This window comes from Panthera onca, chromosome E2 (genome assembly GCF_046562875.1).
Source record: "Panthera onca isolate mPanOnc1 chromosome E2, mPanOnc1 haplotype 2, whole genome shotgun sequence".
Classification (NCBI taxonomy): domain Eukaryota; kingdom Metazoa; phylum Chordata; class Mammalia; order Carnivora; family Felidae; genus Panthera; species Panthera onca.
In genome coordinates this window covers 46,946,501-46,963,124 of record NC_138353.1, presented here as the reverse complement: position 1 = coordinate 46,963,124, position 16,624 = coordinate 46,946,501, and the positions used below count along the sequence as shown (strand labels likewise).

General features: G+C 40.7%; 1 long non-coding RNA gene across 1 annotated transcript in view; it reads right to left on the bottom strand.

Annotated features, from left to right (window-relative positions):
* Positions 1-1,534: 1,534 nt before the first annotated feature.
* Positions 1,535-16,624, bottom strand: part of LOC144614633 (uncharacterized) — a 29,083-nt gene continuing 13,993 nt past the window's right edge. Inside the window, exons 2-3 of the long non-coding RNA XR_013552527.2 lie at positions 5,334-5,569; positions 1,535-3,948 (exon numbers count right to left, since the gene is read on the bottom strand). This is a non-coding gene — a long non-coding RNA (uncharacterized LOC144614633). The remainder of the gene's footprint in view (positions 3,949-5,333; positions 5,570-16,624) is intronic.

Below are 16,624 nucleotides of genomic sequence, written 5' to 3'. Positions count from 1 at the left end.
TTCGTGGTTCACCAGCCGTCCCAATCGTGTCCTTCATTGTAAAAGTATCCAGCTCAGAATGACATGTTGCATTTGGTTGTCATGTCTCTTTAGCCTCCTGTCTGGAAAACTTCCTGCTAGTCCTTGACACTTTTGAAGATGACAGGCCGATTATTGTGTAGAATTTCCCTCGTTTGGGTTTGTCTGGTGGTGTGATTGGAGTCAGGCGGTGCAGCTGTGGCAGGAACATACGGCAGCAGTGCCGGGTCGCTGTGTCCTCCCAGGTGACACACGGGGTCAGTTTGTCCCAGTGCTGCTAATTTCACATGGGTCACTTGAACGTGTGTCTGTACCACTTGTCCACCGTAAAGTTACTCATTTTTCTTTGTAATTAATAAGTACTTTATAGGGAGGTTCTTTGAAATTATGTACTTAAACTGTTCCTCATAAAACCTTTGTTTTATTCATTTATATTATTGTGGCCTCATAATTTTCAGTTTTATTGAATGGCTCAAAATCTATTATCATATTTTGATGCCCAGTTGTCTTATATTTGGCCAATGGATGCCTCTTCAGGTGGCTTGTGTGTCCTGTATACGTCTTCATTATTCTTTTAGCATCTCCTTGCTTTCTGGCACAAGCTGTTCTGGGCTTATCAGATAATATCCCTGTCCCAGCCCAGGAACCAGCTATTTCTACAAGAAACCCTGGTTCCTTCTATTGGACAGTGATATTTAGAAACTAACATCTGAAGCTTCTGCACAGCAAAGGAAACAATCAGCAAAACTAAAAGGCAACCGACAGAATGGGAGAAGATATTTGCAAACAACATATCAGATAAAGGGTTAGTATCCAAAATCTATCAAGAACTTGTCAAACTCAACAGCCAAAAAACAAATAATCCAGTGAAGAAATGGGCAAAAGACATGAATAGACACTTCTCCAAAGAAGACATCCAGATGGCTGACAGACACATGAAAAAATGTTCACATTACTCATCATCAGGGAAATACACATCAAAACCACAATGAGATACCACCTTATACCTGTCAGAATTGCTAACATGAACAACTCAGGCAACAACAGATGTTGGTGAGGATGTAGAGGAAGAGGATCTCTTTGCCCTGTTGGTGGGAATGCAAACTGGTGCAGCCACTCTGGAAAACAGTGTGGAGGTTCCTCAAAAAATTAAAAATAGAACTACCCTATGACCCAGAAATTGTACTACTAGGCATTTATCCACGGGATACAGGTGTGCTGTTTCGAAGGGACACATGCACCCCCAGGTTTATAGCAGCACTATGAACAACAGCCAAAGTATGGAAAGAGCCCAAATGTCCATTGATGGATGAATGGATAAAGAAGATGTGGTATATATATACAATGGAGTATTACTCAGCAATCAAAAAGAGTGGAATCCTGCCATTTGCAACTATGTGGATGGAACTGGAGGATATTATGCTAAGTGAAATTAGTCAGAGAAAGACAAAAATCATATGACTTCACTCATATGAGGACTTTAAGAGACAAAACAGATGAACATAAGGGAAGGGAAACAAAAATAATATAAAAACAGGGAGGGGTACAAAACATAAGAGACTCTTAAATATGAGAACAAACAGAGGGTTATCACAGGGGGTGTGAAAGCGGAGATGGGCTAAATGGGTAAGGGGTACTGAGGCATCTACTCCTGAAATCATTGTTGCACTGTATGCTAACTAACTTGGATGTAAATTAAAAAAATAAAATGACTTTTAAGATTTCTTCTTGGGAGAGGGTAAAAGGGCTAGAAATACAATACTTTTTTCTTTTCCTGGCAGAAGAGAGTTAGATGTCTTTGGATATATCAAGTGAACTACAGGAAATAATTTAACATTGTATACCTTAGTTGCCCAATTGTTAAAAAGAATATATTCCTCACTACCAAATGACATTACATAAATAGCCTGAAGGTCTGTCCATAAAATATGGGGAGTGCACATTGCCACTGAGGGGTTGCTGCTCCCAAGCTGTTGCAGTGAACAGAGCTAGGGAATATGTATGTGTGTACACACACACAGACACACACACACCTATATTTCTATATCTCTATATGTTAAAAATCATGAGTTCAGACTGATACCTTCAAATCCAGTCCCAAACCACAACATTCATTCTAGTTTCTTCTCTTCCTATATTTGTAACTCCCTTCTCTGACAATGGAAACTCTGGCAACTCCCTTAATACGTATTCTGTTTTCTTATTTGATCCACCCTCTCATATGGAACTTACTTCCAGTTTCTACTCCCTGCAAGTGTGTGGGTGCCTTTTCCCTTGCTCGGGGCCTGACACCCTCACCATCCCCCACCATATAGGCACCCTCCTGACTTTGTGCAGCTCTGACACCTGCTCCAGGCTGCTCCCTGCAGCAGACATTGTCCCCAGACCACTTAGGCTCGGACCTCTGTGTTGGCCTGTCCCTCCGTGTGGTCACTTTCCTCATTGACTGGGGCTCTGATGCTGCATTCCAAGTGCCCCGCTCCAGGCAGTGGACACACTCCTCACTCTGTGTGGGCTTTGGTTCTCTGAGTCACTTGCTCCTCTTTTGCTCATGGCAGGCCCCTACCTTCTCTGTGCCACCCAATGGCTTTATGACTAACTGCTCAGAAAAGGGAAGGGATGAGGAAGAGCAACCCTTTGGAAGGTTCTCTGTTGGAGACTGACATTCTGTCAGCACAGCTGTAGCATGCTGCTGTTTCTCCCTTGAGGACCAGACTAAGTAGTTGGCTTGCGTTCAGGGGCCATGTGGTATAAGGAGTACCCATTCTTCTTAATTCTCAAAACCACGCTCAGAGCCCCGAGAAGCTCACAGTGCTGGGAGACACAGACTGACAATGCCCAGGTAGCCCTCCGGGGCTCAGGATCATCGAGTGGAATGACACACAGAGTTGCTAATACCATTTACACTGTTCACACTTACATTTTGTGTTCTGTGCATAAATAAATAATTAGCATGGTCATTTCACATTAGTTAAATATAGGCAGTTAATAAGTTAAATCTTATTCTGGAATTTGCTTTTTTCACATATCATCATGGAATTTTTCAATGTTCTTCCCTTAGATATGTGTGTTTTCTAATAGAACTGTGGTTTTCCACAGCACAAACATACCAACATTCATTTGTGGCTGTGTGTGTAGGCTGACTTCACTGTTCCACGTCACAGGCAGTGCTGGAGGGGGTCTCTCGGTTCATGTGTCTTTGTACTCTTCTAGTAGAATTCCTGTAAAATAGACTCCCAGAAGTGCTATCGCTTGGGCAAAGGTTATATACACTTAAATTGTTAGCAGTTACTGCCACATTGCTATTACAGAGAAATATGCCAATTTATACTTTCTCTCCAACTTTGTGAGAGAGGGTACCCTTTCCTCTTATGTCCCACACTGGAATTTCCAAGTATGGGTCTGGGATAAGCTGTTCTTCCTTCTCTACTTTCTCCCTGGGAGTAGTTTACATTATTTCTCTGCCTTGTGGAAAAAGCAAAAAGGAACTGTGGGTTTAGCAAGCCACTTTGGGCCTCAGCCAGAGTGATTGCCACATCCATTTCTGTGTGTGTGTGTGTGTGTGTGTGTGTGTGTGAGAGAGAGAGAGAGAGAGAGACAGAGACAGAGACAGAGACAGAGAGAGACAGAGAGAGAGGCTTCCACTAAGTTGCACTAAGACCCCAGGGAAGGAAACCAGAAGGGGACTCGTTTTCCCTAGCTTCTCCCATTCTTATTGTTCAGGTCACCCTCCTGACAGTGGGGCCGACAAGTAGGCACATCTCTGTATCAGAAGGAGCTGAGGTTCTTTCTGGTAGCAGTTTCTTTCAAAGGGGTAGATACATCAAGTCACATATATCCGGTGTTTTGAAAAAAAATCCATTTCTCTGCTGACCTTCTGATAGGCTGCCTTGGCTCAGGTACTGTAGTCGATGCTTTCTGTCCAGTTTTCTATGAGGATGGGAGCAGGAGAACATCCCATCAGAATGCTGTTCTCAGTGTCAAGCAGAAGACTGAGACAAAGAGTTGAGATGATTTCTCACTTCATCTCAGGGCCAAGGCTGTGACTGGGATAGCTCAGGAGGTTATTGGTGACATTCAAACAGTGCCTCTCGACAGGAACATTGAGTGTGCAGGACACCGGGGCCCCATCATGTCTGCTGTCAGTGGTGCATGGGAGGGCGCGGGCCCCATCTTGAAAGAGACTGTACTCCTCTGCTCCAGGGGCTTGCCACCCAGGAGGGCCAGCCAGCATCTCATTGGATCAGAGAATGCAGAAATCTGCATGTTTTATATGGCGGCTCCTGTATTTAAAATCTGAGCTGATGTTGTACCAGCCCATTAAAACTGATCTGTGGAGCAGATGTGAATCAAGGTCTCCAACTGAGGTGTCTGGCTCATTCCATCCTGTGGCAGCAATTAGAAACTCTCATGAGCCAGGAGCACCAGCAAGGGGAAGGTTGCGGGAGGAGGAATAATACCAGGAGAATGACCACCCCAGCCAGGGTGGGGGCCATGAGGGCACCAGGGGGTGCTGTTCACTCCAGGACTCACTGAGGCTGGGGGGAAGAGGGCAGGCAGACGTTGGAGTTCGACCTTGGGAGATCTACTAATCCTGCTGATGCCCCATTTTTTTCACCAGGAAAAATAATGGTATGGAGGATTAAATGATATCCTAATAGTATAACTTTTACAAAGGTGTGTTCTATGTGTCAGGCACATTAGGTACTTTTTAGCTGTGCGCAGTCATGTTAATTTTGTGTGCCTTAGTTTCCCAAGTGCAAGAGGAAGAGAAGGACATTATCTATCTCAAAGGGTTGTACAAGGATTAAATATAAAGAGCAGTAGTGCTACCTGACTAAAAACATTATTTTTGATATTTCTAATCACCATAAAAGTCTGGCAAATCGGTATTATTATGCCCGTATTTACAAATAAACCTAGGGTTTGAGACATTAAATAACTTCCCCAAACCAAGCAGCCAGAACCAGCAGAATTAGGCCCCAGGGCCGAAGTATCTCCTGATGCGCGTAAAGGACCTCACAGGACCTCTGAAAAGTATTACTTGTTCTTTTTCACTGTTGCTTTCCCCCTCAAAGTTCATCTTCTTTTAACAGATAGACTTCCTACTGTGGACCATTAATTTTTTAAAAAACCTTCAGAGATACTTGTCCTGGGCACAGGATTGGTCTGAAATAAGGTGGTAGAATGGGGAATGGTGATCAAAGCTCGGAGCCCGGGAGGGGTGGGGAACCTTCTGTAGAAACCTCAGCACTAGCCGGAGCTGGGCCTGAGGCTCCAACATATAGCAGCTTCAAACAACAATCATTTATTACCTCACAAAGTGTCTCAGGAGCAGCTTAGGAGGGTGGTTCTGGCTCAGGGTCTCTCATGACATTGTAACCAAGACATTGGCTGGGGCTGCAGTCAGCTGACCTTCACTGGGGCTGGAACCACTTCCAGATGGTTCACCCATGTGGCTTGTGAGGAACTGCTGGCTGTTGGCAGGATATGTTGGCAGTCTCTCCATAGGACTGCCCGAGTATCCTCAAATCATGGCATCTGGTTTCTCCTAGAGAGAGGGATGTAAGAGGGAGCAAGGTAGAAGCTACAATGCCTTTTATGACCTTGTCTTGGAGTCCTATACCATTACTTATGCCACTTCATTGTATTCATTAGAATAGGGCTGCCAGTATTAGCAAAACTAACAAACAAAAGCAACTGGTACAACCCAGTTTAATTTGAATTCCAGATAAACAATGAATAAACTTTTAGTATAAGTATTCCCAAGAAATATTTGGGACATACTTACACTAAAAATTTGTTTATCTGAAATTCAAATTTAATTTGGTATCATGTATTTTATCTGGCGACCCTATGTTACAAGCAAGTCATTTGGTCCAGCCTACACGCAAGGGGAGGGGAATTTGTTTCCATTTTTGGAGGGAGGAATGCCAAAGAATTTGTGGAGATATTTCCAAACCACTACAAGCAGCATTTTGAAAACTTGCATTTGCCCCTGGTATCTGTGGTTACCTGCATGGGAGCCTAAGGGGATGAAGCAGTTCTGGATAAGAAAGTTCACTTTCCTAATAATCTTGTACATTTGTAAGTTTACAGAAAATTGTGCACAATATTTTCTTTGCCTCTCAGATAGCCCTGTGAAGTAGATGAAACAGTGATCATGATCCTCACTTTACAGGTGAGGAAGCTAAAATGCCTCCTCCAAGATGTTATGAGCAGAAATGGTGGAGGGAGGACAGATTTTTTTAGTATGAAGCCTAGCATTTGTTCTACTCTACCCAGTAGTGTCCTGATACGCTACTCATGCCTTCACAATAGAAGGTGCCTACATGTAGCAGACTCATGTTCTCCCTTCTGCCATGTTGTTATCTCAAATGGGTAATGGCATTTGTGGATCCTCACTGCCGTGCTGTATCCTGGGTAATGGGGGAGGACCCTGGGAGAAGCTGAGGGCCCAGATGCAGTCCTCTCTCAACACCCACAAGTTCTGGGATCCACCAGAACTGGCTGGACCACTGGCTGACTGTGGGAATCCAACCCACTATAGACCCTCTGAACTGCGTGACTCAAGAGTGCCCTTGGGAACATCATTCCCTTTCTCCAGGAGGCAGCCAACCTCACTTGAAAGACTTGCCTTTTGGCTATTGTTGAGAGTGCTGCTATAAACATTGGGGTCCAAGTGCCCCTATGCATCAGTACTCCTGTATCCCTTGGGTAAATTCCTAGCAGTGCTATTGCTGGGTCATAGGGTAGGTCTATTTTTAATTTTTTGAGGAACCTCCACACTGTTTTCCAGAGCGGCTGCATCAGTTTGCATTCCCACCAGCAGTGCAAGAGGGTTCCCATTTCTCCACATCCTCTCCAGCATCTATAGTCTCCTGATTTGTTCATTTTGGCCACTCTGACTGGTGTGAGGTGATATCTGAGTGTGGTTTTGATTTGTATTTCCCTGATGAGGAGCGACGTTGAGCATCTTTTCATGTGCCTGTTGGCCATCTGGATGTCTTCTTTAGAGAAGTGTCTATTCATGTTTTCTGCCCATTTCTTCACTGGATTATTTGTTTTTCAGGTGTGGAGTTTGGTGAGCTCTTCATAGAGTTTGGATACTAGCCCTTTGTCTGATATGTCATTTGCAAATATCTTTTCCCATTCCGTTGGATGAGGCACCATTTTGAAGGAAGTGGTAGATGTCAGGACATTTCATTCCTAAGTACTTCATAGCCTGAATCTTCTAAAAATGAGGACATACTCCTGTGAAGCCATAATTCTAAGATCACACCTAAGGAAATTAGCCATGATTCTCAAATATCCTCTGACATTCAGTCCATATTCCAGTTTTCCTTATTACCTTCAAAATATCTTCCATAGTCAATCAAGGCTCACCTATGTGTCTCTTAGTCTTTTAAAATCTAGAACAGTCACCTCTGAAGAGATCAGGTCAGTTGTCTTGCAAACAGTTCTATATTCTACATTTATTCCCAAAATAAAGGTTATATTCCCTTTAGCCTTTGAGCTCCATTTCATTGGGGTGTGAATATATGACCAAATCCTACTGAAAGATAAAAGTGAAAGTATTGTGTGCAACTTCTGAGAAGTCTTCTACTGCCTGGAACATGGGTATGACGGCTGGAGCTCTGGCAGCCACCTTCCACATGAGAATCAGAGTCACCCCAGAGGCAAAAACTGGAAAGGGCTTTGTAGAACTTCCAACATCAGCTCTGTCTGCTTATTCCCCACCTCTTTTGAGAAAATAAAAACTTGTGTGCTTAAGTCCCTGTTAATTGGGGTTTTCTTTCACATATATCCAAATTTAGTCCCCACCAATAAGCCAGATTACGGTGTACTGTAATCTTGTATTTGCCTGAAAGATATGTTATCTGCTTTCTACTTGGCTAAGACACATTTCAGGATTTCTTTTTCCTTCAGGCGTAGATCTCTGGTACCAGTGCACTGTGAGAATGTGGTCAAACTATTATGTTACCTAACCTCTAGTGTTGAATGAATCTTGGCAGTCAGGAAAATTTTCTGTGAGAACTTTGTGGTTATAAATGTGAGAAATGAAGTTAGTATGGCTTGTCATGTGTAAGACAACACCAGGGGAGTGTGTGTGCAGAGTGAGAATGACCTGGAATTGGCACAAGGCAAGTTTGTGAAATACAAACCTGAGCAGCAACACGGGGCAAGGCTGCAAAGGGCAGGGCCTTTAGGAGAGAAGAAGCACTGGGTGTTGTATGTAAGTGATGAATCACAGGAATCTACCTCCAAAACCAAGAGCACACTGTATACACTGTATGCTAGCTAACTTTACAATAAATTATATATATGAAACAAAAAACAAAAAACAAAAGCAGATAATGACAGAGAGAAAATAAAAGAATAAATAATGGCACAAAAGAGTAAATGTGTACAGGACCAAGGAGTATAAGAAAGAAAAAAAAATGGTTATTTCTGGGGCATAATGTATAGTATCTCAATCCTACAATAAAATATACATATTTAAAACAATTAAAAAATGAAACAAAAAACCCCAAAACATGCAAACTCTGCATTCTTGCCACAGCCCAGGAGAGGTTTTCTGTGTGTTGAGAACTCCATTTGGGAAGTGTCCCACAGGAAACAAAAGGAGTTACAGCATGTGAAGGCAATCTGGTTGCACCACTTTATCCCCATGGACCACTAGAGTGGACTTAATGGGTCCAGGAACAAAGCTATGCCTGGAGGGTCAGAATAGTTCCTGGGTCAGTTAGACCTCCCCGCCCCAAGCCTGTGGAAGACATGTAACCTTGATGCTGTCATTTCAGTCTTTGGTTATTTGAGAAGCTGGCCAGCCTTTTGAGCTTCAACTACTCTCTTGGATATTGAATTTATAGTCCTATAATGAATTCAGTGACATCTTCCTACCTCAAAAGGGTGAAAAGTATGGATCCCAAGTCTGGGAATCTGAAAGAAATCATTCTGGTTAGGGCAGGATTTCAAATATATTTGAGACTCTGGTACAACCACTGAAACACACACACGTGTATATATGTGTTTATGTGTATATGTGTGCATGTGTGTTTGCATGTGAGAGAGAGACACGGAGAGAGAGAATAAGGCTGACCTATAGATTCATTTATTCTTTCACTCATCCATTCTTCCAAAACCATTTACTGAGATTCTGCTTCCTGCCAGTGGCTGTGCTGCATATTGGGGATGAAGACAACGGAATTTTCTACCATATCTTATGTCTCAGAAGAGACAAATACAAACACAACTGACCAGAATCCAGTGGGGCACACTCTACAACAGTGGGAGGCACCCAGTGCTTCCCTAGCAGAGAGGGACTCCTCTGGGGGCATGGCCTCACACAGCTGCAATGATTTCTCTGTGTGGCTAGGACTAATTTCATACTATTTCCTGGGGTCATCATTATGCAAATCCCTAATTTCTTGGAGCTTGAAGTAGAATTTTAACACCATTCCTTCTAGAAAGATCTGTCATGGGACCAGAATGGATGGTTCAACTCTTCCCGGAACCTGGTTGGCACTCAGAACACTGTTCCCAAATGCTTTGCCAGACAGTTTCCTTGATTTATTTCCTAATGCTTTTGCAGTCATGGCCCACGTGGTCTTTGCCTGCTTCCTGGCTGTGATGCTCCCAGGGCCCCAAGTGAGGGCAGGGTATGAGTGAGGGTGTGTGGGAAAACTGGGACTGGGGATTGGCTCATCTCAAAAGTAGCCTCCAGTTTGCAGCATCAGGCTTCTCCTGCCCTGAGCAACAGTACTTTTGGGTCTTCCCTGAAAAACAGATGTGGAGCCTGAGAAACCCCTCTTGAGTTTAGTCTCTTTCTCACTGTTTCCAAGGGCCATGAGTTCCTCTCCATTTGAGCACCATTCTCTTTTCCTCAAGCTCAGCATCTAATTGGCTTTCTAAGATGGGGTCAGTCTAGAATCACTGGAGGCTCAAACCGAGTGCCAGTCCTTAGCTCTTGGTTCAGTGTTCAATTCTATACTGAAATCCTGTCCCCAGTTCTAGTCCCCAGTCCCCATTTACTGGGGTTTGCTGGTGTAGATCTTTCCCCAGTTCCAGTCTGCTATTTCCATTAATGGAGTTTGCTGATTTAGTCCACACTGGGAACTGCTGGAAATGCACACAAGGGGATTATTATGATTATAATAATGTTAAAAAAAGAAACAAGCCCAAAATGGAGTCATTTCCACCCCCCCCTTCTTCCCTGCAACAACAAACTAAGACTTAATTACAGTTTCAACCCATTCCAGGAATGTGACTTTTTATCAATCAATGTGAAATTTCCTGATCAGCAATGGTGAGGTCATCTGTATGATGAAAACCTTGCCCGTTCCGTGTATCCAAAGAAGAAGATGTCCTGGCCAGAAACAATCAAATCCTCCCTCCCTCACTTCATTTGTGTTTCTTTCTTTTTTTCTAATAACTTCTTTGCCCACCCTTCTTGCTATAAAAACCTTCCATTTTGTAAAACTCCCCACAGCATGCTCTCTACTTGTGAGACGGGATGCTGCCTGATTCATGAATCACCTAATAAAGCTAATTCAACCCTCAAATTTACTTGGTTGAATTTTGTTCTCTAGCAATATCTTCATAACTTTGACCTCTGACCAATTTCAAACTGGCAAATTATATTTGAAGTTTTGGCAGACTCTGTGGGTTGACCAGGTCTGGTTGGCTGTCTTACTGCTAGAAGCTGCTTTGAGAATAATATTTGATTTAAAAGCTTGGAACCTAGAAAGAAGTTCCTCATTTATAAAGTGTCAGGGTCGATGCTTCTTCTTCTTCATCTTCTTCTTCTTTTTTTTTTTTTTTTTTAGGGTTGAGCTACTTTTGGGAGTCTTTTTTAAAAGCTTGAAAAATCAGCATGTATGTCTCCAGCGACCCAGTTTTCAAGAAGAGAATTGGCAGAACTAAGGGAGTACAGCTGGGAACCAATGTCCATGTTCCTGGCACAGCAGGATCACGTAGTCCCTGCCCCCTGGTGACAGAGGGAAAGTGAGATAACCTAAAAAGAGGCAGAAGAGTGTGAACATCTATGTTTAATTTTCTTATTGAGCCAAACTGAAATTTTGAACAACATGTGCTGTTCTGGATTCAACACTCAATTATTCATTCTGTTCTAAGGTCATGTACACTCCTGGGAAAATTCAGCAGTTCTCATTCCATGGCTGCTCGTGCACTTGTGTCCACAGTATTCCACCACTTCTGAAATGCTTATTATTTTTCCATTTTTGGCATCGCTGAAATTGAGATGCATCTTAAATTGATGGCATCTTAAGCATTTTACCAGAATTTAATTGGCAGAGTTTTCTCTTTCTTATAATTCATAGCATATCAAATTTGATGAAATATGCTAGTGGTTCCTGATGCAGAGCCATCAAGGGCAATGGTCAAAAATTCTTGGGATGTTTTACAGTGTAAAAAGCTGATTTTATTATAGTATGGGGATAGGAACTGTGGCCAGAAAGAGCTGCACTTGTGTTTGTGAGGAGTGACTGATTGCATATTTTTAAGTTTGTGGAGGGAGGGTGGATAGAGATAACTTTAAGCTTCCAAGGAATTTCTGTATGGTGAAAGTAAGGTCTCCAGGACTTTGGAGGTCTCACTAGTGTCAAGATAAGGTTGCTTTTAGCCTCCAATGAAACATCAATATGAAGGCAACCATGAGTTCCTTGAGCAATGTCACACTCTGCATGTGTCAGGTATTTGTCAGTGGGCTGCAAGTTGTAAGGAGATTTAATTTTAGCTACCTTTCTCTTGTCTTTGTTCTCCTCATTAGTTTCCCCACTTTGGCTATCTTAAAAAAATATCAATGACCAGTGCACCCTTGCATGCATTTTTATGTAAGAGGGATGTAGTATGATCTGGGCATCAGGATTTTTAGAAGCTCCCAAGAGATTTTAAAGTACAGCAAAGTTTGAGAACTGTTAAAATAAGGTATTTCTGCCTTATTCAAGCTTTTTTCCAACTCCTAAGCTTCATGACCAGCCTCCTTACAGATTCTATTTATTATATATGGTACACTCCTCTGTCTCAATTAATCATGTCCTTCCAACTCCATCCACTGATCATCCTTTATTTTCTCATTAGAATGTCAGCTCCAGGAGGGCAGGAATTTCATCTGATTTGTTCTCAGTTATATCCTCAGCACCTAGAACACCTAGACATATTGTAGACACTTGATAAAGATTTGATGAATGAATGGATATTTCTTCTTTTAAATTCAGTGCCCTGATACACTCATTTCTCACACAATTTCCAGTAAAAGTGGTATTATGTTTAGATGATTTCCAAATCTGGTCCTGTTTCCAGTGGTCATCTTTCAAGCCCGAATTTCACATTAAAATTCATTTAAAAACTTGAGTTCACCGTTTTCTATTCCCAACCCAAACCCCAACACCATCCCAGCCTGTCATATGTATCTACAGAATCAGTTTCCTCCCTGAGTCTCAAGCTTAATATCTTGAGTTATTTTCAAGTCTTGTCTTCCCCATATTTAGTTACTCACTAAGTTTTGCAATTTGCTTTTCTGAAAATTCTCTTGAATTTGTCCCTTCCTTTAAGTTGCCACAACACTGAATTTGTCTTCTTGGCTTCTGTTTATTCACATTTAAAATGATTTCACATCCACCTGCTAGCAATTGTTTGTTTTTTTTAATGCTTATGAAGGTTAAATATATGACACAAATAGCACAAAGGATGGGAGAATGTAAAGAGAATTACATTGCTGTAAAGTTCTTGTATTATTTGGGAAGTGATAAAGACAGTAACTTAAAGTAGATTGTAATAAATCAAGGATGCATATCTTGAAATCTCTGAGATAACCACTAGAAAAATAATAGAAGAATATGTAACAAAATAATGAGAAAACATTTTAAAAATTGAGTAATACAAAAAAGGCAGGAAAAAAATAAAAAGAAAATGTATGATTAAATATAAAACAAAGAGCACAATGGTAGGCTTGAAACCAGCTCCATTAGGAATTACATTAAATGTAAATAAACTAAACATTCCAGTTATAAAAGGCAAAGATTGTCAGAATTGATGAAAAAAAATCAGTATGGAGAGAAACATTGCTAAGACTAATGTCAAGGAGCTTGCTATGTTTTCTTCTAGGAGTTTGATCATTACAAGTCTTACACATCTAAGTGTTTAATCCATTTTGAGTTAATTGGTGTATATGGTATAAGAAAGTGGTTCAGTTTTATTCTTTTGCATGTAGCTGTCTAGTTTTCCCAACACCATTTATTGAAGAGACTGTCTTTTCGCCATTGTATATTCTTGCCTCCTTTGTTGTAAATTATCTGACCATATATGCATGGGTTTATTTCTGGGCTCTCTAATCCATTCCATTGATCTATGTGTCTGTTTTTATGCCAATACTACACTGTTTTGATAACTATAGCTTTGTAGTCTAGTTTGAAATCAGGGACCATGATACTTCTGGCTTTGTGCTTAAGATCATTTTATCTATTCAGGGTGTTTTGTGTTTCCATACAAATTTTAGAAGTATTTGTTCTAGCTCTGTGGAAAATGCCACTGGAATTTTGATAGGGATTGCACTGACTCTGTAGATCACTCTGGGCATTATGGACATTTTAACAATATTAATTCTTCCAATCTATGAGTATGGAGTATCTTTCCATTTATTTGTGTCTTCTTCAATTCTTTCATCAATGTCTTTTTAAATTTTTTTTAAATTTTTATTAAAAATTTTTTTTTTTACATTTATTTGTTTTTGAGAGACAGAGAGAGACAGAGCACAAGTGGGGGAGGGGCAGAGAGAGAAGGAAACACAGATTCAGAAGCAGAATCCAGGCTCTTAGCTGTCAGCACAGAGCCTGACACGGGGCTGGAACTCACAAACCATGAGATCATGACCTGAGCCAAAGTTGGACACAACTGACTGAGCCACCCAGGCACCCCAATGTCTTTTTTTTTAAAGTTTCTTTCTTTCTTTCTTTCTTTCTTTCTTTCTTTCTTTCTTTCTTTCTTATTTGAGCATAGGTGACATACATTGTTACATCAGTTTCAGGTGTACAACATAGTGATTTGGCAAGTTTATACATTAGGCTATGTTCATTACAAGTGTAGCTACCATTTGTCATCATACATCGTTATTATAATATTCTTGGCTATATTCCTTATGCTGTGCCTTTTATTTCTGTGACTTTTTCATTCTAAAACTGGAACCCTGTATCTTCCATTCCCCTTCACCCATTTGCCCATCCCCCCACACTCTCCCCTGTGGCATCCATCAGCTTGTTCTCTGTGTTTACAGGTCTGATTCTGCTTTTTGTTTATTTATTCCTTTTTTTTACATCCACATATCAGCTAAATCATATGGTATTTGTCTTCTCAGTCTGACTTATTTCACTTAGCATGATATCCTCTAGATCCTTCTATTTGTCTCAAATAGCATGGTATCATCCTTTTTTATGGCTGAATATTCCATTACATATATATATATATATATATACACACATATACACACATATATATGTATACACACACACACACTACATCTTCCTTGTCCATTTGTCTATCAATGGACATTTAAGTTGTTTCCATATCTTGGATACTGTAAACAATGTTGCATAGGGGTGCACATATCTTTTTGAATTTGCGTTTTGTTTTCTTTGGTAAGCACCCAACAGAGGAATTATTGGATTATATGTTATTTATATTTTTAATACCTCCATGCTCTCTTCCACAGTGATTGTACCAATTTATATTCCCATCAACAGTATACAAGTGTTCCTTTTGTCCACATTTTTGCCAACACTTTTTAGTTTTTGTCTTTTTTATTTTAGCTATTCTGATAGGTGCAACACATTCCTTTTCATTTCTTGTATTATTTATTTGAGCCCCCCTTCTCTCTTTTTTCTTCTTTGTGAGTCTAGCTAAAGGTTTGTTGATTTTATCTTTTTGAAGAACCAGGTCTTAGTTTCATTAATCTTTTCTTTTTAGTCTTTTTAGTCTCTATTTCATTTATTTCTGCCCTGCTTTATTACTTCCTTTCTTCTACTAATTTTGGGCTTCATTTATTCCTTTTTTAGTCCCTTTAGGTATAAAGTTAAATTGTTTATTTGAGATTTCTCTTATTTCTTAGATTTTGGTATGCCATATTTCTGTTTTCGTTTGTCTCTAGGTATTTTTTAAATTTCTTCCTTGATCCAGTAGTTGTTCAGTAACATGTTGTTTAATCGCAATGTATTTGTAGCTTTTCCAGTTTTCTTCTTGTAATTGATGTCTAGTTTCATATCAATGTAGTCAGAAAAGATGCTTGATAGAATTTCAATCCTTTTGAATTTATTGTAACTTGTTTTGTGGCCTAAAATGCGGTCTATCCTGGAGAATGTTCTCTGTGCACTTGAAAAGACTGTATTCTGTTGCTTTTTTTTTCCCTTAAAAGTAATCTCTATGCCCAACATGGGGCTTGAAGTCATGACCCCAAGATCAAGAGTCACATACTCTATCGACTGAGGCAGCAAGATGCCTCTATTCTGCTGTTTTTGGATGGAATGTTCTGTATATATCTGTTACGTCTGGTCTAATGTGTCATTTAAAGCTGATGTTTCCGTAATGATTTTCTGTCTGGATGATCAACCCATTGATGTAAGTGGGGTGTTAAAATTCCCTACTGTTACTGTATTGCTGTCAATTTATCCCTTTAGGTCTGTTAACATTGGCACATATTTTGGTGCTTCTATGTTGGGTGCATATATAAGTGTTATATATTTTTTTTTTTTTTCAACGTTTTTTATTTATTTTTGGGACAGAGAGAGACAGAGCATTAACGGGGGAGGGGCAGAGAGAGAGGGAGACACAGAATCGGAAACAGGCTCCAGGCTCCGAGCCATCAGCCCAGAACCTGACGCGGGGCTCGAACTCACGGACCGCGAGATCGTGACCTGGCTGAAGTCGGACGCTTAACCGACTGCGCCACCCAGGCGCCCCAAGTGTTATATTTTCTTATGGGATCGACCATTTCATCATTAGGTAGTGCCCCTCTTTGTTTTTTGTTACAGTCTTTGTTTTAAAGTCTATTTTGTCTGATATGAGTATAGCTGCATCAGCTGTCCTTTTGTTTCCATTTGTATGAAATATTTTTTTCCACATTTTCACTTTCAGTTTGTGTGTGTCTTTACTTCTGAAGTGGGTCTCTTCTAGGTAGCATATAGATATGTCCTTTTTAAAAAAATTTTTTTAAGTTTATTTATTTTGAGAGACAGAGAGAGCAGAGGGGGGGGGTAGCGAGAGGGAGAGAGTGAATCCCAGGCAGGCTCCATGTTGTCAGCACGGAGGCTGATGTAGGGCTTGCACTCACGAACCGTGAGATCATGACCCGAGCTGAAACCAAGAGTTGGACGCTTAACTGACTGAGCCACACAGGCACCCCTGTCTTTTTTTTTTTTTTTTTTTTTTAATCCAATCATACACTGCACATCTCTGCTCAGAGAATTTAATTCATTTACATTTAAAGTAATCACTGACAGGTATGTATTTATTGCCATTTTGTTAATTGTTTTCTGGCTGTTTTTGTAGTTCCTTTCTGTTCCTTTCTTCTCTTTCTCTCTTCTCTCACAGTTTG